The sequence below is a fragment of the Lolium rigidum genome, chromosome 6 (genome assembly GCF_022539505.1).
Source record: "Lolium rigidum isolate FL_2022 chromosome 6, APGP_CSIRO_Lrig_0.1, whole genome shotgun sequence".
Classification (NCBI taxonomy): domain Eukaryota; kingdom Viridiplantae; phylum Streptophyta; class Magnoliopsida; order Poales; family Poaceae; genus Lolium; species Lolium rigidum.
The window spans coordinates 150,470,278-150,495,972 of NC_061513.1; the positions used below are offsets into that span (position 1 = coordinate 150,470,278).

A 25,695-nucleotide genomic window follows, 5' to 3' on the forward strand; every position below is an offset into this window, starting at 1 on the left:
TGTTGCCAAACGCTAATGTTATTGGATGCACATGTCTAGGGGGAGCTTTTTTATATCCTCTTATAATTTCTTTGCTCAAATACTCAATTCCTATGCAAATCTTATGTTGCCATCAAGAAACCAAAAAGGGGGAGATTGAAAGAACATATCTCCTTTAGTAAGTGGTTTTGGTGTTGATGACAATAATTTTATATGATTATTTTGTTATATAAGATTTGTATGATGTAGCGTTGATCGGTATGCCCAAAAGTTGAAGAGTTTTGAAGATATGCTATGCTATTCTTGGGTGATTCTTGTTGGAAGAAAGAATACAAGAGCAAAGAAGAAAAGAAGAAGAACAAAGAAGAAAATAGGAAGAAATGAAGGAAATAAGAAAAAGAGAAGAATTAAAAAGAAGAGGAGAGGGTGCTGCGGGCGGTACCACCGGCCTGGCCACGGCCGGAGGCTCCGGTCGTGGTACCGCTCGTGGAACCGGGGAGCGGCCGTGTGCCGCAGTAGGTTTCCAGGGGAGTTTGGAGCCCCGGCGGTACCTCGGCCGGAGGCTCCGGCCCGGCTCGACCTTGGCCACGTGGCCCGCTCCCGTTGGGCTCGCGCCGATCTTCCGCGCCCGGTAGTACCGGCCCAACCTGGCCGGTACTACCGGCCAAACCTCCAACGGCTGGATTTCTCGGGGGTACTTATAGCTCTTCTTCTCCAAAGGTTTTCTGAGAGCTCAAACCCTAAAACTTCCTTCACCATTGCTGCTCCACCAAGAACACGAAATTCGTCGGATCTCCTCCCTCAACCAACCAAAGCTCTTGATCTTTGGAGATTCGAAGGAGAAGACACCGATCTACATCCTCACCGAAGCGATTTACATTTCCCCCTCATATGCTTGAGGGTCCTCTTGCTAGTGTTCCTCTTTGGATCCCTAGTTGTTTGTTGTTGATGTATTTTTGTTGATTGTTGTGTTGTTACAGATTTGGGAGCCTCCAATTTGGTTGTGGATGTGTGCCCCAAGAACCTTGTAAAGGCCCGGTTTCCGCCTCGAGGAAATCCCTTAGTGGAAGTGGGTTAGGCCTTCGTGGCGTTGCTCACAGGAGACCCGAGTGAAGCCTTCGTGGCGTTGGTTTGGCTTTTATAGCAACCACACTCCTCCAAACGTAGACGTACCTTCTTGCAAAGGAAGGGAACTACGGGAATCAACTCCATGTCTCCGCGTGCTCCACTCTCGATTACCTCTATCCTATTCTATCTCTTATATATTGCGTAGCTATATCTTGCTTAGTTGTTAACCTTGTCATATAGGTAAATTCACATAGTTGCATATCTAGAGAATTTACCTTTGTGTCAAGCCTAAATTGAAAAAGAACTAAAAATTGGTTAGCACCTATTCACTCCCCCTCTAGGTGCGGCATATGATCCTTTCAATACTCTATAGATCTTCCAATTGATGAGTTTGGTGTCAGCAATTCTTTCAATGTGGCTGATTTGACACCATATGACGGAGAAGACCTTGGAGCATCGAGGTCGACGCCTTTTGAAGGGGGGAGATGATGAGGACATCCCTACTACACTACTACCTCCGTCATTGCAAGATGAAGACGATGCTGCTGCGAAGCTCAAGTCCAATGAAGTCAGGATTGGACCAATGACACGAGCCCGTGCGAAGCTACTCAAACAACAAGTGAACTTGTTCCTAGGCGAAGAGGCGGAGTCGGAAGGCTGACGGGGCGGTGACACAATAGGGGGGCGCGGCCCAGGCCCTGGCGGCACCCTATCATCTGGGCCCACCAGGGCTCCCCTCTGGTGGCTCTCGGGTGTTCTGGAAGCTTCGTGGAAAAATAGGATATGATGCTGGGCATTGATTTCATCTGATTCCGAGAATATTTCCTTACTAGGATTTCTGGAACTAAAAACAACAGAAAACAGCAACTGGCCTTTCGGCATCTCGTCAATAGGTTAGTTCCGGAAAACGCATAATAATGACATATAATGTGTATAAAACATGTGAGTATCATCATAAAAGTAGCATGGAACATAAGAAATTATAGATACGTTTGAGACGTATCAAGCATCCCCAAGCTTAGTTCCTACTCGCCCTCGAGTAGGTAAACGATAACAAGGATAATTTCTGAAGTGACATGCTATCATAATCTTGATCATATTATTGTAAAGCATATGAGATGAATGCAGCGATTCGAAGCAATGATGAAGATAATGAGTAAACAAACGAATCATATAGCAAAGACTTTTCATGAATAATACTTTCAAGACAAGCATCAATAAGACTTGCATAAGAGTTACTGATAAAGCAATAGATTCAAAGTAAAGGCATTGAAGCAACACAAAGGAAGATATAAGTTTCAGCGGTTGCTTTCAACTTCAACATATATATCTCATGGATAATTGTCAACACAAAGTAATATAACAAGTGCAATAGGTAAACATGTAAGAATCAATGCACACAGTTGACACAAGTGTTTGCTTCTAAGATAGAAGGAATAGGTAAACTGACTCAACATAAAGTAAAAGAATGGCCCTTCGCAGAGGGAAGCAAGGATTACTATTTTTGTGCTAGAGCTTTTCATTTTGAAAACATAGAAACAATTTTGTCAACGGTAGTAATAAAGCATATGAGTTATGTATAAGACATCTTATAAGTTGCAAGCCTCATGCATAGTATACTAATAGTGCTCGCACCTTGTCCTAATTAGCTTGGGTTAACACGGATTATCATTGCATAGCATATGTTTCAACCAAGTGTCACAAAGGGGTACCTCTATGCCGCTCTGTACAAAGGTCTAAGGAGAAAGCTCGCATTGGATTTCTCGCTTTTGATTATTCTCAACTTAGACATCCATACCGGGACAACATAGACAACAGATAATGGACTCCTCTTTAATGCATAAGCATTCAACAACAGTTAATATTCTCATAAGAGATTGAGGATTAATTGTCCAAACTGAAACTTCCACCATGAATCATGGCTTTAGTTAGCGGCCCAATGTTCTTCTCTAGCAGTATGCATACTCAAACCATTTGATTGTGAAAACCGCCCTTACTTCAGACAAGACGAACATGCATAGCAACTCACATGATATTCAACAAAGGTAAAAGAGTTGATGGCGTCCCCAGAAACATGGTTACCGCTCAACAAGCAACTTACTAAGAAATAAGACACATAAGTACATATTCTTCACCACGATAGTTTTTAAGCTATTTTGTCCCATGAGCTATATATTGTAAAGGTAAAGAATGGAAATTTTAAAGGTAGCACTCAAGTAATTTACTTTGGAATGGCGGAGAAATACCATGTGGTAGGTAGGTATGGTGGACACAAATGGCATAGTTATTGGCTCAAGGATTTGGATGCACGAGAAGAATTCCTCTCAATACAAGGCTAGGCTAGCAAGGTTGTTTGAAGCAAACTCAAGTATGAAACGGTGCAGCAAAGCTTACATATGAATATATTGCAAACATTATAAGACTTTACATCGTCTCCTTGTTGTTCAAACACCTCAACCAGAAAATATCTAGACTCTAGAGATCAATCATGCAAACCAAATTTTAACAAGCTCTATGTAGTTATTCATTAATGGGTACAAGGTACATGATGCAAGAGCTTAAACATGATCTATATGAGCACAACAATTGCCAAGTATCAAATTATTCAAGACATTAAACCATTTACCACATGCGGCATTTTCTGTTTCCAACCATATAACAATTAACGAAGCAGTTTCAACCTTCGCCATGAACATTAAGAATAAAGCTAAGAACACATGTGTTCATAAGCAACAGCGGAGCGTTTCTCTCTCCCACACAAGCATGATGGATTATATTTTATTCAAACAAAAACAAAAACAAAAACAAAAACAAACAGACGCTCCAAGTAAAGTACATAAGATGTGACGGAATAAAAATATAGTTTCAAGAAAAATGACCTGATAAGTTGTCGATGAAGAAGGGGATGCCTTGGGCATCCCCAAGCTTAGATGCTTGAGTCTTCTTGAAATATGCAGGGATGAACCACGGGGGCATCCCCAAGCTTAGATTCTTCACTCTTCTTGATCATAGTATATCATCCTCCTCTCTTGACCCTTGAAAACTTCCTCCACACCAAACTCGAAACAAACTCATTAGAAGGTTAGTGCATAATCAAAAATTCACATGTTCAGGGGTGACACAATCATTCTTAACACTTCTGGACATTGCACAAAGCTACTGGAAGGTAATGGAATAAAGAAATCCATCCAACACAGCGAAAGAGGCAATGCGAAATAAAAGGCAGAATCTGTCAAAACAGAACAGATCCAGTAAAGACGAATTTTAAAGAGGCACCGGACTTGCTCGGATGAAAATGCTCAAATTGAATGAAAGTTGCGTACATATCCGAGGATCACTCACATAAATTGGCATAATTTTCCGAGTTACCTACAGAGAATTAGGCCCAGATTCGTGACAGCAAGAAATCTGTTTCTGCGCAGTAATCCAAATCTAGTATGAACCTTACTATCAAAGACTTTACTTGGCACAACAATGCAATAAAAATAAGATAAGGAGAGGTTGCCACAGTAGTAACAACTTCCAAGACTCAAATATAAAACAAAAGTACTGTAGCAAAATAAACACATGGGTTATCTCCCAAGAAGTTCTTTCTTTATAGCCATTAAGATGGGCTCAGCAGTTTTAATGATGCACTCCCAAGAAATAGTATTTGAAGCAAAAGAGAGCATCAAGAGGCAAATTCAAAACAAATTTAAGCCTAACATGCTTCCTATGCATAGGAATCTTGTAAATAAACAAGTTCATGAAGAGCAAAGTAACAAGCATAGGAAGATAGAACAAGTGTAGCTTCAAAAATTTGAGCACATAGAGAGGTGTTTTAGTAACATGAAAATTTCTACAACCATATTTTCCTCTCTCATAATAACTTTCAGTAGTATCATGAGAAAACTCAACAATATAACTATCAAATGAAACATTCTTATCATGAGTCTCATGCATAAAATTATTACTACTCCCAACATAAGCATAATCAATTTTATTAGTAATAGTGGGAGCAAATTCAACAAAGTAGCTATCATTATCAAATATAGGAGGCATATTGTAATCATAATCAAATTTATCCTCCATAACAGGCGGTACTAAAAGACTACTATCATTATAATCATCATAAATAGGAGGCAAAGTATCATCAAAGTAAATTTTATCCTCAATGCTTGGGGGACTAAAAAGATCATGCTCATCAAAACCAGCTTCCCCAAGCTTAGAACTTTCTATATCATTAGCAACAATGGTATTCAAAGTATTCATACTAATATGTTCCATGGGTTTTTTAATTTTCGCATCAAACCATCCATGTCTTAACTCAGGAAATAATTTTAAAAGCTCACTGTTGCTTTCCATTATGCCAAACTAGTGTAAAACAAGAAACAAAAAGATGCAATTGCAGGATCTAAAGGAAATAGCTTCGAGTACTTACAACGGCGCCGGAAAAGAGCTTAGTAGCCGAGATCCGGAGTGTGAGTACCTTTTACCTTTCCTCCCCGGCAACGGCGCCAGAAAAATGCTTGATGTCTACGGGTGCTTCTATTCTTGTAGACAGTGTTGGGCCTCCAAGAGCAGAGGTTTGTAGAACAGCAGCAAGTTTCCCTTAAGTGGATCACCCAAGGTTTATCGAACTCAGGGAGGAAGAGGTCAAAGATATCCCTCTCGAGCAACCCTGCGATCACAATACAAGAAGTCTCTTGTGTCCCCAACACACCTAATACACTTGTCAGATGTATAGGTGCACTAGTTCGGCGAAGAGATAGTAAAATACAAGTGGTATGGATGTATATGAGTGGTAATAGCAATCTGAATAAAATATGGCAGCGAGTAAACATGCAACAAAATAGTAAACAAACGGAGTTTCGATGCTTAGAAACAAGGCCTAGGGATCATACTTTCACTAGTGGACACTCTCAACATTGATCACATAATAAAACCACTCTACACTCTCTTGTTGGATGATGAACACAACTAATTGCGTAGGGCTACAAGAGCACCTCAATGCCGGAGTTAACAAGCTCCACAACATTCAATGTTCATATTTAAATAACCTTAGAGTGCATGATAGATCAACACAACCAAACCAAGTACTAACATAGCATGCACACTGTCACCATCACACTATGAAGGAGGCATAGATCACATCAATACTATCATAGCAATAGTTAACTTCATAATCTACAAGAGACCACAATCATAAACTACGCCAAGTACTACACGATGCACACACTGTCACCATTACACCGTGCAGGAGGAATAGAGTACTTTAATAACATCACTAGAGTAGCACATAGATTAATAGTGATACAAAACTCATATGAATCTCAATCATGTAAGGCAGCTCATGAGATCATTGTATTGAAGTACATAGGAGAGAGATGAACCACATAGCTACCGGTACAGCCCTTAGCCTCGATGGAGAACTACTCCCTCCTCATGGGAGACAACAACGTTGATGAAGATGGCGGTGGAGATGGCAGCGGTGTCGATGGAGAAGCCTTCCGGGGGCACTTCCCCGTCCCGGCGGCGTGCCGGAACGGAGACTCCTCGTCCCCCGGATCTTGGCTTCGCGATGGCGGCGGCTCCGGAAGGTTTCTCGTACCGTGGCTTTTCCGTGTCGAGGTTTTAGGTCGGGGACCTTTAAATAGGCGAAGAGGCGGAGTCGGAAGGCCGACGGGGCGGTGACACAATAGGGGCGCGGCCCGGGCCCCGGCCGCGCCGCCCTATCATCTGGGCCCACCAGGGCTCCCCTCTGGTGGCTCTCGGGTGTTCTGGAAGCTTCGTGGAAAAATAGGATGCTGGACATTGATTTCGTCCGATTCCGAGAATATTTCCTTACTAGGATTTCTGGAACTAAAAACAGCAGAAAACAACAACTGGCCTTTCGGCATCTCGTCAATAGGTTAGTTCCGGAAAACGCATAATAATGACATATAATGTGTATAAAACATGTGAGTATCATCATAAAAGTAGCATGGAACATAAGAAATTATAGATACGTTTGAGACGTATCAATGGCCAGCTCCATGTCCAGCTTCATGTCCAGCTTCTTGTCCAGCTGCTTCTCTCCTCCTCGTGCGATGCTTGCTCCCTCCTCATACCTGATCATACATAAGTAATAGGACTTAGGCCGTATAATGTTCTCATCGATCAAAGTATCACTTAGGAACAAGTTCACCTGTTGTTTGAGTAGCTTCGCACGGGCTCGTGTCATTGGTCCAATCCCGACTTCATTGGACTTGAGCTTCACAACAGTATCGTCTTCATCTTGCAATGATGGAGGTAGTAGTGTAGTAGGGATGTCCTCATCAACTGCTCACACATAATATCAAGATCAAATAGAAAGATAGGAATCATTGTGCAAAATACTTAGATTAAAATCACAATATTCTTACAATGATCGTCAATTCTCAAGGAGATCTCTATTACAATAGTGATGGCTATGGCTATGAAGGAGATGGGAGATGGAATGGATAAACTATGGTCATGGATCTCCTTCGGTGTGGTGAAGATGGATCTGGTGAATGGCGGCTCTGTTTGGCGACGAATGGCTCTCTTTTCAGCGTCGGTCCCTTCACAACTTTTATAGGGTTTGACCTCGGGAACGCATCGGCAGGTGGTGCGGGTGGACGGTACGGGCAGGGCTTGCCCGTATCGATGCCCGTTAAAGCTCCAACAATCTCCTTTCCGAGTGTAGTCAATTTTGCCATGCTCCTGACGTGATTTTCTTCAGTAATTGCAGGTCCATTTGCCATTATGACGTGATTTCCTGCACAACATCCAAAAATAGAAGAGATTGCACATCTTTGCATTGATTAGGCATTAGTGGCAAGTTGAGAGGTAAACTTAGTCAATTTCTTGACTTAGCTAAGGGTTTAAACGCGAGAAAATATGGCGTATTTCACAACCATCATCGATCTTCGATGTGCGTTGGGACGGTTCCGTTGGAGGATCGACCCGACACTGTCGTCTCGATTCCCTGCTGGCCTTGCCTATGGGTCGCTGGTAGGGTTTGGAGCGGCGGCTTGGAAGTTTCCGGCGGGTTGCTTGGGGGTTGCTCGATCGACATGAATAAAGGTGGTGGTCCTCGGATCTCTCTCGCGCCAACGAAGATCTTCCTTATGCATGTCTGCTTGGATTTGGCTCGATGTTGAGTTTCGGAAGGCTCTGCTGGCAAATGTAACAACCTGGAGTTTGCTGGTTTCGGAGGTATTCGGTTGAGCGCACCCATGCTTTTATTCCGGCCATTTGGTTCTGGAAGGAGCGACACAAAGCTTTGTTCTGTGTTGTCGGCAGATGACATTCTGGTCCATGGTGTATCAGAGATGGATAATTTCTTGAAGGCCGGATTGTAGGACTAGCAGCGGAGGATCGATTCGTGGTGTTGTTGAGGGATTTGCTTGGTATTCTGGGTCTCGTAAGAGCAGTATGCAAGTGGGGGCAACATCACATGTGAAGTTCAGTGTCCTATCTTTCATGGTGAAAATCCAAGGTCTGGTTTTAATTGGTTGTGCCTGGTAATGGTCTTGTTGAAGGCATTGTTTTGATAGCGGGGATTATCTCTAGGGTGAAAACCTAAGATCTTTTGATTCGGCGATGACGACACTTGTGCACTGTTCCTTTATTGGAGGCATCGCTGGTGGAGAGCCTGGATTTCAGGTGATTTCTTGGTGGTGGTTGTACCGTTGTTGCTAGGACTGGAGTACCGTAGCAGTCTTAGTTTTGTTTTTCTTTTTTGGTTGTGTGCATCCGCACTACCATTAGGGTACTGCGTGGTTGCAGAGGCTGGTGTAATTGGTATCTATCGATATTATTATATTCCTTTTATGGAAAAAAATCTAGAAAAGTGGCGACGAGGGACGATCGGTGATCCACATGAGCAGATAGGTATTGTGAGCATGACTACACGTGAGAATTTGCACAAAACTAGTGGAATACGAGGTGGAGAACGAGCAGTCGAGTGTTTCGTGCATTGCCTGGCTGCGTGGAGCATGGACTGGCGGACTTTCACACACAAAATGAGTCTTGGGCTGGGGTCAATAAATGTTATAAGTTTTAGACTATTAGTTAATTTTCGAGTAAGTTTAATTACCAAAATCAATATTATATTACATATACACTGCTAGCATTATTAACCATACACATCAGACTAATTACATTCATCAGATCTAAACATGAAACAAGTAGCAGTGCAAGGTAAAAAAAGATTAGCATGCACATCACGACCAGGAAGATCGCTCCAGCAGCAGCATCATCATCATGGCCGTTCTTGATGTCACCATGGTGTAGTTGGAGTAGCTAGATTTGTCGAGGAAGCAGACGAACCGACGAGGAAAAAAATGAATCGCAGAGAGCAGTTGCCCCGAGACGCTCTCCAAAAAATCTTATCGTCCGTCTCCAGGTGCAGGATCTCGACGGAGGGGTTTCAGAGGCCTGCTCTCGGAAAACCGTGCACATAGTCGTCGAGATGGGGAAAACTAGAGGACGACGTAACAAAAGGAACTTTGACACGAGAGATACATAAGTCAGTGGAGAACTCTAGATGCGTTTTGTTGTCTCTCGTCTCCTAGTATAGCTTGGCACAGGAGCGCACCGAACCACCACGCATAGAAAGCCAGTGATAGGCGGCAAGCATGCACAACACACGCTGACACGTACAAACTCAGCTGGTGCAACAAGCAAAAAAATTTAGGCTTTCAGAAAACCGGTTTGTCAGGGTGGAATGCCGACAGAAGGCTGTGTGCAGCAGCTGTATGGTGCAGGGTTGCGGCTTGCCATGGCTTGGATGGAAACCTTGGCCGTGGGGGCGCCAGGGTAGTCGTTTCGCCCCGTGCGTCCTAGAGTGGATGATCGGAATTTATGTCGGGTGACAGCATGTAAAATGCATACATGAACTTTGTAGTTTATTGTACTAAATCCTTATTATATTACAAATTCATTATATTTATTGCAACTATTAAAAGTTGCAAAAGTGCATAAATTCCTGTTTTATACTTTGTTGTGTAGGAAATAGGTGAATATGAAAGGAAACCGGTTATTATGGCGAAATCTGGAGTTTCCTGAAATCTGTTCCTGCAGAATTTTTTTCCGAATATGGCCATGATAGGCCCCGAAAACAGCGTCAAATGAAAATGTGCCAATTGACAAAGATGTGGGGAATTTTATGGTCATGCTTTTAGACATAAAATTCACTCCAATTGGACTCGGGATGCCCCCTTGGCGGCCATATTACTGAAGGATATAGAGGCAGTTTTGGGAACCCGAAAATATATGACGTGATTGACTCAACTCCTTCCATATTTGAGGATTTCGGCCAAGAAAATACTTGACGGATTCATAAAGGACACATGGGAGTCCTAGGAAGGATCTAGAGGTGCCGAAAAGCCCTTTGATCAAAGGGCATTCATCGTATGACCAAGATTGCATCTCCACCTCTATTGAGGAGAAACCCTACTTTTGGAGGCATATAAGTATTTGGCCAAGATTGCATCCACCCATAGCCACGAAAATTTCCCTCATTGAGGGAGAAGCTCCTCAAGTGCAGCACCAAGGCCAAGGAAGAAGATCGGGGCAAGGGGCCGTTGCCCCCTAAGGCAGCCGCCCTCCACAAGGGGCGCCACGCCGGCACCCATCATCAGCTCCACCACCGGCTGCACCTCTTCATCAACATCCATAGCACCTCTCCATCATCTCCCTGTTGTAATCTCTTAGCAAACATGACGCGTATGACAATCTATCACATTCCCATGATGTATTGTACTTCTATATCTTTGTTTGAGTAGTGGCTTGTTATTAGCAATTGTGAGATAATTTGTTGATGGCTGCATATAAGTATTTTTTTATCTTCTATGAAGATCTCTTGTAGTGATATGTGAGTGCACACACATGTTGGGAAATGTATGAGGTTGTCACCGTTGCATGATGATATGAGGAGGCACAACTGGAGTTGGAGACCTTTAAATTTACATCGATGGTTGGACTTTATGTATTAGTCATTCAGATCAATCAGTAGGTGTATATTTGCTTATATCTATGTCTACACCTATCTATGACTCCTCTTTAGAAGAAACACTAACAAGATTATACTGAGCTTCACTAATTGTGACAACCACACAAATAAAATAGCAATTTGCCCGAACATTACTCCCCTGAGTTACTCCACTTTAGTTCATCTCACTTTACTTTAGGTTTCTTGTATTAGTTTTACTCTTTGCATTTTATTTTCAGCATTCACAGTTTATAACAAAAAACATTTCACACACACACACTATAGATGGTAGCTTTGCATAGAAGACAATATAATTGGATTATAGGGCTTTAAATAATAAATAGTTTACCTTCAGCTCCTCGTGGGTTCGACACTCATCGAATTGTACTACGGTGATTTTCTGCACTTGGAAGTTACCATCGGGGCGGTGGTCCCGGATGAGTTGGTGTGATGGTCGTGGTCTACGGCTGATTGCTTTGTTAGCCTAGGCTACGAGTTTGGTTCGTGCACTTTTTATATGACACTTTTTCTTAATTAACGAATAAGGCAAATCTTTCGTCTTTTTGAAAAGAAACTAAAATTATTATGGTTGAGAAATATTCTGACTTTTTTTAGATAGAAATTCTAACCTTTAATCATGGACGAATAGGAAAAGAGAAATCATGAAGAAAGTGTGAGACATGAAGATGAGTCATGCCATTGTGGCATGAGGTTCATTTCATGTGTAGATAGTTTTCATGATCGTTAAAGCGATATATCGTCTGACACAACACGTGTAGAAATATAATCAGTTATTTCATAATCTTTACCAAAACCTATAAACTAGATTTCTTACTTGCAAAAAAGAGAGATATGCTTTCTGACTTCCCAGACGGCATTGAAGCCAGGTGGTAAGGACGACTATCCGCATTCCGCCGCCGCACCGTACAACAACACTAGCAATCTCTTTTAAACATTCTGGCGGGGAACTGAGGCAATCCAGACTCTCTAGATCGTGGCCGTCGGATCTTCTGATGTGGACAAGCGCTGGCCGTCAGTTTTCCCGATCGAGCGCTCTCAGCCGTCGGATCGAACTGTAGCCACTGCTCACGTGGTCCGAACCGTCCATTCGTTTTCGGCTCGGAAGAATCCATTTACACCTGAAAATCTACCAACGCAGCCACTGATTACTGGGCCTGCTTTTCGCGAGCCCAGACGGTCAGAGAGCGTGTGTGCGGGGCAGCTTCATGCGGCTCCCGAAAGAGGTAAGCCAAACAGTAACGCGCGGTGGCGTCACTTGTTTTTTTGCTTGTCCGAGAGGGGTATTTTTGACATTTCACAACTCATTTTCTTCTTCGTCACTGTGGAGAGGAGAGCGTGGCGGCTCGCCCGTGGTCGCCGGGTACGGGGCAGGCCGGTCATCACCGGCCATGGCTTCTCCCTCCCTGCTCAACCCCAGGTCCCGTCCCCATCCCTATCCCTCACGTTCCCCTCCTCTCCCTCTTTCTCCTCCTTCCCATCCTCAAACCCTAGCCGCCGCCAGCCGCCAGAGCTTTGGATCGAGGACAACGACGACCATGCAAGACGCGCTCGCTACAGGACGGCGGTCGGGGAGGCCCCTGCTCGCTCTCGCGGCCCTCGTGGCCATAGGGGTGTGATTCTCGCGCGGGGCTGGGAGAGGAGGGGGGCTAGGTGGAGGTCCGCGACTGAGGGCAGCCGGCGGCGACCACAGCGGCCTCCTCACCGCTCTTCGTGGGGCGCGAGGAGCTCAACCTCGTCGGTGGTTTCGGGATCCATGGAGGCCGACAGGTACACCTCCTGCCTTCTCCGTTTCCCATCCCTGCTACCTCTCTCTCTCTCCTCTCTGACCTCCTCTCTCTCCCGAATGGATCAGGTGGCGACCGGGACGGCAGCCGCGAAGATCCATGGTTGGCTGGGTTGTGCGACCAGAAGGAGCCGCCGACGAGGACCCACGTGCCTCTCAAGTAAGGACACAACCGTCCCCTCTCTTTCTTCAGCGATTTTTGGCAGATTCTTTTGTGGGCACGTGCCTCTCAAGTAAGGACACAACCGTCCCCTCTCTTTCTTCAGCGATTTTTCCTACATACATGTATTTTAATTTTTAGGACCTCTGATGCATTTGTTAGATACATCAAGTTTTGCTACTGAGATTGGCTTGGATGCAGGTTTCAGGGTTCCTCAGACTGCCGGCCAGGGTTTGAGTGAAGGCCACACCGCGAGGCCATGAACCAAGGTGGAGATGTTCTGCAGTCACAGGCTTGCTCATTGACAAGGAGGACGACAGTCGTAAGTTCTTGGTGCTTGGCTTATGCTTGCATATATAATTATGCTATTGCTGTTGCAGATGTCATTGGCATATGTCCTACTTTTAGTGTCTGCAACCTGCAGGTGCATGCTACTATTTACAGATTTGTAGTCCTATATCCTAGAGTAGAGAGATTGTCATTGGCAGATTGCTGGGATATTGTTTGTGCATCACCTCACAAAAAATATTGCTCAAAATGTGTCATCGGCTTCAGTCTAAGAGCAAAATTACAGCAGAATGTGTGTCAGTAAGTACTAATTACACCATGTTGGCATGATATAAAATACAACTGTATTAAATATATCAATACAGACATGTGTGCTCGTGGTCAAGTTAAACAAGGGTTGTTAACATATTACTCCATCACAATTGTTGTGTAAATAATTAACACCTTAAACGAATCTTAGTTAAATTTATCAACAGAGACATGTCTGTATGCTTTATGAATTTGTGGGACTTTGTTTGAATGGACCATGACTTTGCGAGTTTTGTATATCATGGATTCTGGTTGTTTCAACTTCAAATGTATAATACACTATTGTTTGGCCACCTAAAAAAATAGTTAACTTCCCTCTTTTGCAGGATGGCAGTAGGAAATAGCCATGTACTGCAGCAAGGGCATGAGGAGGAGCCGAACAACTACATAGTCCTTTTTCAGCATGACTAGAACAATGCCTTATTTTGTAAGCTCTTAAAGCTGGATCTACTAGATTATCTACACATTAAGCAGAACTCCAATCCATTCATTTGTGTGCCACTTGGAAATATGGCTGGCGATACTACACTTATGGCAATAGCTAGCATATACTCTGTCTTTTAGATTTAACCTGAACTCTGAAGACCATGCTAGATAATGTGGTAATATCACAGGAACTTTGTTGTGTTCTTTCATGTCTGCTCCTTATCTTTCTGCTTCCTTTGGCCGGCGATGAACGGACCGTGTTGCCGTGACTGCCTATCTGCGCCTTTGCTCGAATATTTGTTTTGCTATTTATACTAAGTTACTAACTTCAAGTGTTCAGTGAATACAACAGTATGGCTCTGAAGTTTCAGACCAAAGCTTGCAAATTTGTGTTCACGTGGGTATTGAGAAAATTTACTGAAAATTCTTTTATTTTGGTTTATCTTGCTGAAAGGGTTTACTTTTCTTTGGTTTAATTTGGTTTTCATTGTTCTGCAGAGGTGAATTGTTGAGGTACTTGAGCTGGTCCTCATGGTAAAAATGGAATGCGTCGAGATTGGCATATACATGATGCTATGACGGGCCATATGGTATTGAAGACTACAAGGTTCAGATTTTAATCTCTCATAGACATCGCCATTTTTGGTGTTACCTAATGCTGGGCAGATTTGTTTTTGTTCTACCCACTTGTTCAAAGAATCGTAGTTTTAACAGGCATATGCCGTCTCTGCATTATTATTTTCGTTAAATATGCAGTAATTGGTTGTTGATGTGCCAGATCTGTCGGTCTAAAGTGTGACTATTACCATATACTTTTTTGTTGGTACAGGGGAGACCTGCTGATAGCTACATGTATAGATGCAGCTCAGATTAATCCGCTCTCATTTAGAGAATGATGTTGCAGCCTATGTAGAGTGTAGACAGAGAGTTGCTTGCATTGGTCCCAGGCAGGTGCTTACTACTCATGTCTACCCCTGTTTATTGGTAATAATATTATGTTGATGGCTATGTGTTATCATTGTTACTACCGATTCTGCCCATTTGCTTTCTGGTGGTAGTGACATTAGCCTGCAGAGATATAAGTTTAATTAAGTTTCCTGCCACCTAATGCATCATATATCCTGTCTATGAAACGCTGGCATCATCATATGAGTTTTTGTATATGTTTGTAAATGAAGTATATTGTCCTCTTAATTGAGGTTCTATCCAATTATGGACGACATACACTAATTCAACCAGAGATCTCATCTTGCAAGTAAAAATATCGGTGTGAAAATTAATTCAGCCAGAGAGCTGATCTCCTGAGTAGATATAAAACAATCCTCGTGATGAGGATGGCAAAGGCTAAAACATTTGCAGAACAGAGGGATACACATCTACTTTGAAACATAGATTAGTTGATCATATATTGAGCACCAAGGAGGATTGTTTTTCTAAGAAATAATATAGACTAGGCTGCTTGCACCTGATGGACCTTCTTATATTGACGACATTTCAGAGGTTTTCTTATCTATATGTTGACTGCAAAAATGATATGATGGGTGAGTTGTCATGCAGAAATGAGAGGCGGCCAGGTGAGATTTGTATGTCAGACCAAAGTAGGGCTGCAGGAATTATCCTTAGATGCCATTTTTCTGGCTCGTAGTTTGCTTCCAATTATTTATTTCATATTGACACTTGCTTAGACTTGGGCTTGTGCCATGCCACGTTGTCTATTGATAACCCCCTGATCTTATTTGTCATATTGCCTTCATTTAACCATGACAAAGTCGCTCCAGACCTTTTATTACATATAAGTCGTATCTTGAAATCTACTAATTCGTGTCTTTCATCTATGTCCGTTTGAAGATACACTCGTCTTGATCTGGACCTGTGTTTGGTTCCTAGAAGAGGCTTACACGTATAGGGTTGTTATACAACAGCCTTAAAATAGGTGCCCTTCTAAATAATGATGGTGCCCTTCTAAGTAGACATATTTAAACTTTCCTACTATGGTAACTCAGTTTTGGATGTCCCGACTAATGATGGTTCCCTTCTAAGTAGGTATAGAATATAGTAATATACCTCGGTTAACTGATAATATTTAGTTCTATGAGATTGCCCCAAGTCTAATATTGTTGGTGAGATCTCACTCCAAATTAACTATCTAAATGCGGCTCTTCTTTGTGGTACTACTATCTTGTGTGTATCTACTTATTCTAAGAAATTTTGATGGAAAAGACAAAATAAATCCTCCCTGTATTTTTATAATTGTAACATTGCTAACTGCCGCTGAGCTGTAGTATTAGTTGTCCACTCTGTATATTACTATTTTTCTGTGATATCTAATTGTGCTTTTAATCTGCACTCTGCAGGTACCCATCATACTCTGGACCAAATATATGGCGAGCTGATCCTCTGCCTGAGCTTGAAATAGATATGACTAGGCGAACTATCCTGGCATTGAAAATCTACCTGCAAGATTTCACATCTTTATTCGCACTGCATTAAAAGTTGTCTTGGTATTCTGTCTTGTAAATCGTTTAAAACTCTTGGAAAGCTAATGTTGGAGGTCACTTTAACTTAGTATGGTTCTGTGAAGAAATACAAATTTATAGGTAACTGTGTTACGAATGACCCAGTAGTGAAACTCAATGCAGCAATGTATCTACATGATTCTGGGTACATTCGAAACTATTTAAATGCATTCATGCACAAACAACTTCCATTTTTTGTATATATAAGAACTAGATGGCAGCTCCAGGTCTGTAGTTTCCAAGGCACACATACAATATGTTTGCTAGATGTGAACTGATAGGTTCTGATCATGCCTGATAGTTGGTTCTGTAAAATGCAAATGTTTTCTCCATGTGCATTACCTGATGTCTATCTTGATGAGCAATAAATAAGCCAAAGTATGTACATCCTAGATTTTACACTTCACTGTTTAAATGTGAGCTTACTCTACTCTTCCTCCATTGCATCTAGATATACAATTTCATTTTTGATATAAGATTGTAATTGGGCAGCGTTAATTATTTCTGCGGTCCATGCTATGTGGAACCTTGCTTCATTGCTTTACTGTCTCTTTTCTAGAGATTGGTCATGTTATTGTTGTTTACTAAACAAAGACGCCACTGCTATTTGTAAGATGTTTCAGTGTTATTTTTTGTAGCCAGGGGAGAGCTTGGAAGGGGCAGGGAGAAGGGAAAGCATGGAAAGCCTGGGGAAAGCTTGGAAGTTGGTCAAGTCATTTACCATTGTGTTTTTTTTTGTTGAATAATCTATTTTTCATTCATGAAAGCTATGGTAGTGGAACAACTACACTGTGTACCCAAACTTGGCCCTCTATGACTGTATTTGGATAGTATTTTCACTGAACCATCTACCCAGGTTTATATATACTTCATGTATTATGCAATTACACGTGAATCCTGTACTGCCTATTGTATTGTAAAATCATGTTTTTTTAATTTAACTTTTTATGGAACATTTTTTTCTCATTAGGCGGGCAAGCGCGCGGCAAGCCGCGCTTTCCTACCTAGTAATAATAATTTGGGAGAGTGCGGAGCGGAGTGCCTTCTTCAAGCCTGGAACCCCAACTCCGCGGAGGCTCCCCGATTCCCAACACACAAAAACCCTCGCTTTAACCATCCACCCGCACCTACGCCGGCGCGCCGCCTCCCGGCCGCCGGATACGATGGCCTCTGCCCCCGAGGACAAGCTCGCCGACCTCCCCAGCGCCGAGCTCGTGGCCTACCTCTCCAATTCCTACCTCAAAGCCAATTTCGAGGCGGTCGCGCGCATCCTCGAGGCGCGGGACCGCAGGGACGCCAAGCTCGGCGCGGAAGTGGCCGCCGCGCTCGCCGATCTCGACGCACTCACCGCGCGCGGGAGGGAGGCCACCGAGTTCAAGGCCAAACTGGAGGCCGCGCGCGCCCTGCGGGAGAAGTACAGTGCGCTCCTGGACGCCTTCCTCCCGCCGCGGCACGAGGTCGGCGAGATGGCCCTCGTGGTCGGGGACGAGGTGCATCAGGACGACTCCCGCGTTGAGGGGGCGGAGGAAGGCGACGAGATGGCGCTCACCATGGCCGAGGCCGCCGTCTCGGACACGGTGCATCGGGACGACTCCGCGTTGATGACGAGGAGGCGGAGGAAGGCGAGGTGAAAGGCGTCGACTTTATTGACCTCTCCAGCGATGAGGAGGAAGGGGAGATGGCCGAGGGGGCTCCGAGGAGGAAGATGAGGAGGACACCGAGTCGCTGAGCCAGCGCATCAAGCGAATACGGGGAGATAAGCCCGGGGAGTTGGAATCAGGGAAGGTTGATGTGCTGGGGCAGAGCAATTCGGTCGGTACATTGGGGAATGATCAGCAGAAATCTTCGTCTGCAAGGATACAGGATTCAAAGGTGGCAGCTTTCCTGCAGGAGAGCCCAGTTGTGAAAACAGAGAATTTTGATGGGGGAATGCCCAAGACAATGCTGCTTCCTTCCCAAGGGCCTCTTGCCAGCAGCGCTATACAAGAAGGATCTTCCAGGATTGACTATTGTAAAGCTGGAATTGGCGGCAAAGGACGATCATCTGATGGTGCTCCAGCAAGGGGAGTTAGTCAGCTATCAAAGGGGATTGTGGAGATGAACAGGACACCAGCGGTTCAATCATCAGTCAAATGTGGGAACAAGGAAGTTGGGGCTGAGAAATGTGCATCTCTGTCTATACCAAGTGAGGAACCGAGGATAACAAGGGATGTAGTTCCATTTGAACCTTGCAAGGAAAGCAATGCCTATGTCCAGGTGAAAAGGGAGATGAGCTCCTTGCCTTCAGAAATCACAAGTAAATGGGACTCTGAAGCACCCGTGATTAACTCATTGTTCGACGAGGAGATCTGTATATATGCAAGGTTTCTGTGCTCTTTACCGCCAAGGAAAATTAGCAACTGTGGATAAACGAGATGAATTCAGGTATGTGAAAGTTGCATTCGCTGAATATTAAAAGGAATCTGTCATTGTTGCATATTTTGTATGTATTTATATCATGTCTTTGTTTAGCCATACTAGTAGTCAACCTTACATGAATTTTAATTGCGGTAAGCTTTAGAAATTCGAAATATTGCAAATCCATGGTAGTATTAGGAATCAGAACTGACCTTGAGTGGATCTTTGAAATTTAGCAATAGAAAAAAAATTATAGGGAGACTGCCAGGGATAAAGAGACAAAAAGATTTTGGAAAGCCACTTAAAATAGATTGTCTTTGCAAATGTGAATGGTCATAGCTTTAGAAAACAGGAGTGCATGACAATATTGACCACCTAGTACTACTTTATAGCTCATAGCAGCTATATGGTGATGTATGTCGTATTTGTTTGTTGTTCATTTAATTAATAAGTAGCAGGTTGACCCGTGCATTAAAGCTTCTAGAATTACTTTATATTTTTAGCCTGCAATGATGGACTTATGTATACATGATCTCCTTCTGCTTCGTCAATCTTAAATCTGAAGCGTTATTTCTAATCTGAACCGTTCATGTTGTTGATTGATCGGAACCCTGTGCTATAATAATATAATAATATATGATCTCCTTCTGCTCCCTCAATCTTAAATCTGAAGTGCTATTTCTAATCTGAACCATTCATTTTGTTGAGTAATTGGAACTATTCCTTTACTGTTGTTTTAATAATAGAATAGATAGATACACACAGTCCCATTGCTAATATGTATCTAGTCCAAATCCCATAGATCATTCTGTTACATTTTTTGTCTTCAATATAAAATTGAGAAATATACAGAAAGTAGATTCTTTGTTGTTGGGGAGATATAAAAAATCCTATGTATGGTATCATTAGGTTTTTGTGGATAAGCAATCGATGGATTTTGATTTCTGAAGAATCAAGGAGTAATAAAGAGCTAAATAAGAGGCAACTGAATAATGAATGTAGAAACTGGTGACCAACATTGAGTTCACTTTGTATATTAAGAGATCCACTAATGTTTAATGTTCCTCTTAAAAATCAGCAATAAAAAAACAACTCCCAAGGGCAAACAGAATGCGCTGAACCACCGCTTGATTAGGCAGTTCCTTACATGGTGAAGTTCTAGAAAAAATTCAACCCCAGGGAACACATAAGCATGAAGAATATCATAATATCACTTGCCTACACAACTCATGCCTCATAACACACCTCTAAGTCACTTCGATATTAAATTCTATTAGTACCTAGTATAATCTTGAGTGAGGTCTGGCAGAAAGCAAGTTTTAGCCATTGTTGGCTGAACTATAGTTTTTTTGTTTAATAATACAATTCGCCTAGAACTCATTCCAAACTGAAGAGATTACATTCCTACAAGTTTGGCCTGAAAAAATAATTATTTCCCGGATTGATTAGAGCCCCTTATTTGACCTTTTTTGACAACTTGAAAATCTGACCAAAGTTCATCTGAACTTAACAAAAACCGAACAACTTTTTAAAGCCAGTCCAAACGAACCCTTCCTTCCCCACGCCAAAGTGTACGCGGCACACTGATTGAGCCATTATAGACTGTTCGGCTTTCTTTTTCTCCGGAAAAGATTCAAAATCTGATCGAACTTTGGGCAATTCTCACAGTTTATATTCAAAAAAAATTAAGTTCTGTACAAGCCCTGAATATCCTGTAAAAAAAAGTCTCAGAGAGTGTCTCAGCCTAGTTAGTGACCATGGATCAGCCATTTGTTTAGCTCGACACTTTTCACCAAAATCGCTGTAGATCTTACATAAACTCACAAAGTTCTTTGACTATGCACTGGGCCGCCATCGTAGACACTGACCCGTGGGAGTTAATCTCAAAGATGGATCTGTCGGTAGTAGCTCGTCTTAAAATGTAGTGTCTTCTACATAAAACCTTATAACTGTTGTTCTACCCGAAAAAATCATCAGGCAGCAGTAGTGTGTATAATTTTCCCAGTAAAACTGGGGCCTAATCCATGGCTCTGTATCGGATATTCTGTATATCAGCCACTTCTTTGTTTCTAACAGATTCAGGGCTTTATATAGTTTTGTACCTATTCTGCATCTAGGCATCAGAACGGCTGCCTGCCTAGAGTGCCCTATAGTGTCTACTATCAATGCAGTGGTAATCTCTCTGTGCAGAAGACATGAAGTAAAAAATTGCCTTATTATCTTAACTACTGTCCAATGCTGTAGTGACCTGGGTCCCAAGGAAGCAGATTGAGAGCCTCCTGGGAACACCTGAATTGATCTTGCCGGGCAACAAGTATTTCCACGAACTTCGCAGTATGACCATAAGTGGAACATCAAAGTCATCATTTAAGCACCTTTGCCACCGCCTTCAAGTTTTACCTAGAGCGCCCAAAGTCTAAAATAGTGTCTAATAGATACAATAAATAGCTTAATCCTTTACCTTGGTATTACGTTTTGTAATGGTGAACACCTAACAACCACTGCTGATTGTGGGAGTTGCAGAACCTACTGTTATCATGCATACTTACCTCTAGAAGTTCAAACAATCAGCCGAGCTTTGGAGAACAATTATTCTTTGTGTGGGATGGATGGTAAAGGACAATAAATCAAACAAGTACCCTCATGTTTGTTTTTCAGTCACACTAAATGTACCAATTTTTATCCACCGACAGGGTTTGCATCTGGACTGCGCTCATGATGTTCCTTGTGGTAATAATTGTTACTACAATTTCTTTAAATAGATTAGCAGGGGTTTGTAGGAGAATTGCTTGGGAAGTAAATTTCAGTTCTATTCATGCAAGACATGATGCCACATAGAGGACTAGATGCTCAAGGCTCAACTATTGTCTGAAACATGAAAACACAATGTCACTTGTCAGTAATTGTGCCAAATAAGGTCCAGACTTGTTTATGCCTTCCTATAATGTAAAAATTCATGAATGAAGAAAATTGTTAGTATTCATCTGTACCCATCTTGGAGACGATATTTAAGATGCAGGTATCTAATATGTTTTCGTTCTTATATTTTCACAAGTACCATATGCAACCACACATAAGGATACATGTATGAGATGCTACATTGCTGGCTCATTTATATTCATATCTGAAACTATTTGTTTGCTGTTGGGCATTTCAGGGCAAATAAGTTGGCGGAATTTCTTTTGGGTGGTGATCTCCAAGGACCGATGAAAAGAACTGTTGAGGAACTAAAGAATCAAGATGCTACAAATGTGTATTTTCTTCAGAAACTTACACTGGATTGCTCTGAGCAGGTGTATGGTATCTTCAGGAACAAAGAAGATCCATACTTCTTTTGACAACAAGGAAACATTATGCAGAGATGCAGATGCCACAACTCTTTATATAGAAGGGTATATTTTGGTGTGAATGTGCAGGTGGCACCGAAAACCAAGCAGTATTGACCATCAATTAGCCGCCCACTAGGTCATCCTAGTCCTGAAAACATGTTTCGAACGTACGATGGAGCATTGACATGCCTCTCATGCTGAAGAAGCATCTGAAGCGCAACTACATTTTTTTTTTGTTATGCTAAGATTGGAAATGTCGGTGCCTCGTAGTATCTTCTGCATGAATGTATGATGTAGTCTGCCTCCCTTGCAGAGGGCCTCTAAGAATCCTCTAAGTTGTGAATGTTGGTAACTGATGTTCATATGGTTGTTTCTGTGCAATGCAGAGAGTACGGCTGCTTACTCAAAATCGTTCCAGGTTGCATGTGTTGCTTTTTATTCTTTACTGCAGGAGGTAAGTCAGTTTACAGCTCTGGGGCCTGGAATTTCAACATGTTGCCATGCTGCACCTGCCTTGGCGCTTGTTCGCAGTTAGCTTTCATTTCTTTTCTACGTTGTCCTGTAAGATGCGTCCGAAAATGAACCGAAATGTTCTATACAGGGCATTACTCTTCCCATTTTACCAAGTTGGCACATTCAAGGCAGACTTATTTTCTGTTTCATTTCTTTGGGCTGACCTTTTTGCAGTTTCAGACTGTCAGGTCGTGCGCAGCTTCTGCCTAGCGTGACAAGGCTCCTCAGCATGCTTAGAAGCAGTCCAAGGTGTACTATAATCCCCTGACATCTGGGCAACAAATTCAGTCCCACGGATCTAGTCTGCACCTTTTTTTTAGAAGATCTAGTCTGCACCTATGCCGGATGCCGGTACTGATCGGTTAGTTACAGCTCAAAGCCAACGGTAGGCAGGAACGCTGCAGAAGATTACCCCCTGAATCTTAGCGAACGAGGAGCAAGGCTGGCCACTCCTCTGCACCTCCGATTGCGCATCATCATTTGTGCACGAGCTCGGCTATTTCAGAAGGGGCCGCTACAAAACCTGGGTCTCGCCCGCATTCGCCGAGATTTATGGAGCACAAAAGAAACGCTAGCCAGCCCTCTGCCCTTTTATGCCTCATGGTTAGATCTTGTGAGCTGCCCTACATGATCAAGATACATGTTGTGTTTGCTGGGATCCGATGAATATTGTATACTATGTTGAGATCGATTATATATCTATATCTATACCTAATAATAAAGGAGCTAATGTTTCCTTGGTTTGGTCCGTTACTTTGCGCTTTCGTCCATCGCTTTTTACGTCTTCGTGCTCCACGCGTGAGCGTTTTGGTTTTCTTGGTACAACACGTTACGTGTTCGGGTAGAGCTAAAGTTTCATCAACGATTCCTTCTTGGCGTTGTACGCGCTTCATATGTCGACCGTGTGCGTTTTGGTTTCCTTTGTACAACATGCTGCGTGTCCATGTAGAGCCAAGTCCATCACCGACTCCTTCTTGCCACTGCGTCCTGTATATATAGCTATGTATATACCCAATACCCTGGTAAGGTAGATGGACGGGCCTGTGACCATCAAATCAGTTTTGGCGTGCGGGCGTAAGTAGTACGAGTGCCAGCTAATCCATTGATCGTTCAAGGCTTGGCCTAAACAAGGTCTGAATCTCAGCGAAATTGATCCTGGAACATGGATACCGGGCCAGCCGCCACCATGGATCCCGGCCAAGGTCCCTGCGGTCGTGTATCCCAGCTCTCCGCCGCCATGGATCCCGTGTCGAAACCACACCACTGCTCTGGAATATCCTATATCCTGTACGTGAAACGAGCTCCAAAAGCACCGTTGTCCGCTGATCTGGAAGTACGCCACCGAATATACAGAGAGAGTACCTGCTGTTGTCAGCCAAAAGCCAGTTGGCTTCTAATTAATTCGGCAGCGATCACACGCGCCTCCTTCACATGAAACTTTTGCAGCGGCCATTGACGAAACCGCCGAGGACGAGCCTGATCTCCTCGTGCGGTTCTCTGTATATGTACATGTGAGATCGACGAGATTGATATCAAGATCGATACCAGGACGAAAACTACACAATATACCTGCGGAACATCGGTCAACCGCATCTACTCCAAACGATCCCGCCGACGGCGAGATCAACTGGGACCTACGCGCTCGAGACAGGAGCAGCGGCTATACGGTGCTGCCATCGATCGAACTGCTGCTCACGAGCGTTGATAAGATGTGGCTATGGCTATACCGTGTTCTCCATCCTCCGGCACCATCCGGCCGCATGTGATCGCCCGAGTCTTGCCCGCTTGAGAGCGCGTTGAGATGGTTTAGGCGGTGGAGTCGATGTCACGCGCCGGCGCTGTCGAGGTCCCCAAACCAGGGATAGCAGCGCACGGTAGCTAGGTGACCCCCCTTGCTCCGGATCCGCTATAGCCTCCGCAGCTTGGCCTCGACGATGCTCGGCTCCAGCTGTTGTTCAAGGAGATGCCCAGCGAGGAGGGACAACATCCGTCAGCAGTTGTATCCTCCTTGACTGGAAAAGACAGAGCTGGAGTTGCAAGTGGATTTCGACTCCTTCCGAAAACTCAGACTCACTACTTCACATGTATGAGTTTCTGGAGATTTTGTTTTGAACTGTCACCGCGGAGGGGGGGGGGGAGATTCTCCACCTGAGGCTCAAAAGCCGAGTGTTTAGAACAGAGGTATATGAGACAGACGGAGAGAAGGTAGGGGACGGGGGAGAGACAGAACATGCCAAAACAGCTAGCAAAATCGTGCCCCCAAGCGATCACAGCTCTGCGGGCAGCCTCGGGAGCCCGAGCACTCCACAACTCGGCGTCACGCCAGAATGCAGCAAGGAGCCGGGGGAGAGAAGGGCGATCATGTTGGAACACGACCTCATTCCTGTGATCTGGTTTTGAGGTACAGTATGGATTTTCTCGACAAAAAAAACTTGCTGGAGGCAATCGAGAATTTCAACTGACATCGATGGTTATGTGGCATCTCTTTTGGATAATCTGATGCAGTATCATTGTGAAAGTCCTAAAAAGAGAGGTGTATATATATGAGTGTGGTTGGCTTCTTGATTTACTCTTAGTCGGTGGATTCACAAAGATCTTTTACGGGAATTATTAATTGCACTTTATCAGAATTAAAAAATACTAGCTTTCAACAAATATTAGCATGTGCTGCAGTACCAAGTTTAAGTTTAGGGTATGTGTCACCATGTCTCTTTTTCATATAGTAATAATCAGTACATGTTACACACGCACATACATGTTAAAATACATGCTAGATACATACTACACTCATTTTAACACATTGTATTGTGTAAATTCATCCATTAACTTTATAGTAAATGTAGTATTTTTTTTACTGAACCAGCCATCATTTTTATTAAAATTTTGAACCATTGGTGAATATTATGTGTACACTAACCGTATTTTTGTTT

At 43.2% G+C, this 25,695-nt stretch overlaps 1 long non-coding RNA gene and 1 pseudogene across 8 annotated transcripts; both read left to right on the forward strand.

The window, feature by feature from the left end:
- The first annotated feature begins 12,362 nt into the window (after positions 1-12,362).
- LOC124665056 lies at positions 12,363-17,413 on the forward strand. Of its 8 annotated transcripts, XR_006990468.1 has the most exons (7): positions 12,363-12,811; positions 12,897-12,987; positions 13,189-13,309; positions 13,911-14,011; positions 14,351-14,407; positions 14,509-14,617; positions 14,840-17,413. It is a non-coding gene; the product is annotated as an uncharacterized LOC124665056 (long non-coding RNA). The 8 variants fall into 8 exon arrangements; XR_006990469.1 differs by having other exon boundaries at positions 13,911-14,617; positions 14,840-14,961; positions 16,365-17,413; XR_006990465.1 differs by having other exon boundaries at positions 13,911-14,407.
- A 276-nt stretch (positions 17,414-17,689) lies between these two features.
- Positions 17,690-22,676, forward strand: LOC124663416 (annotated as a pseudogene).
- Positions 22,677-25,695: the final 3,019 nt, after the last annotated feature.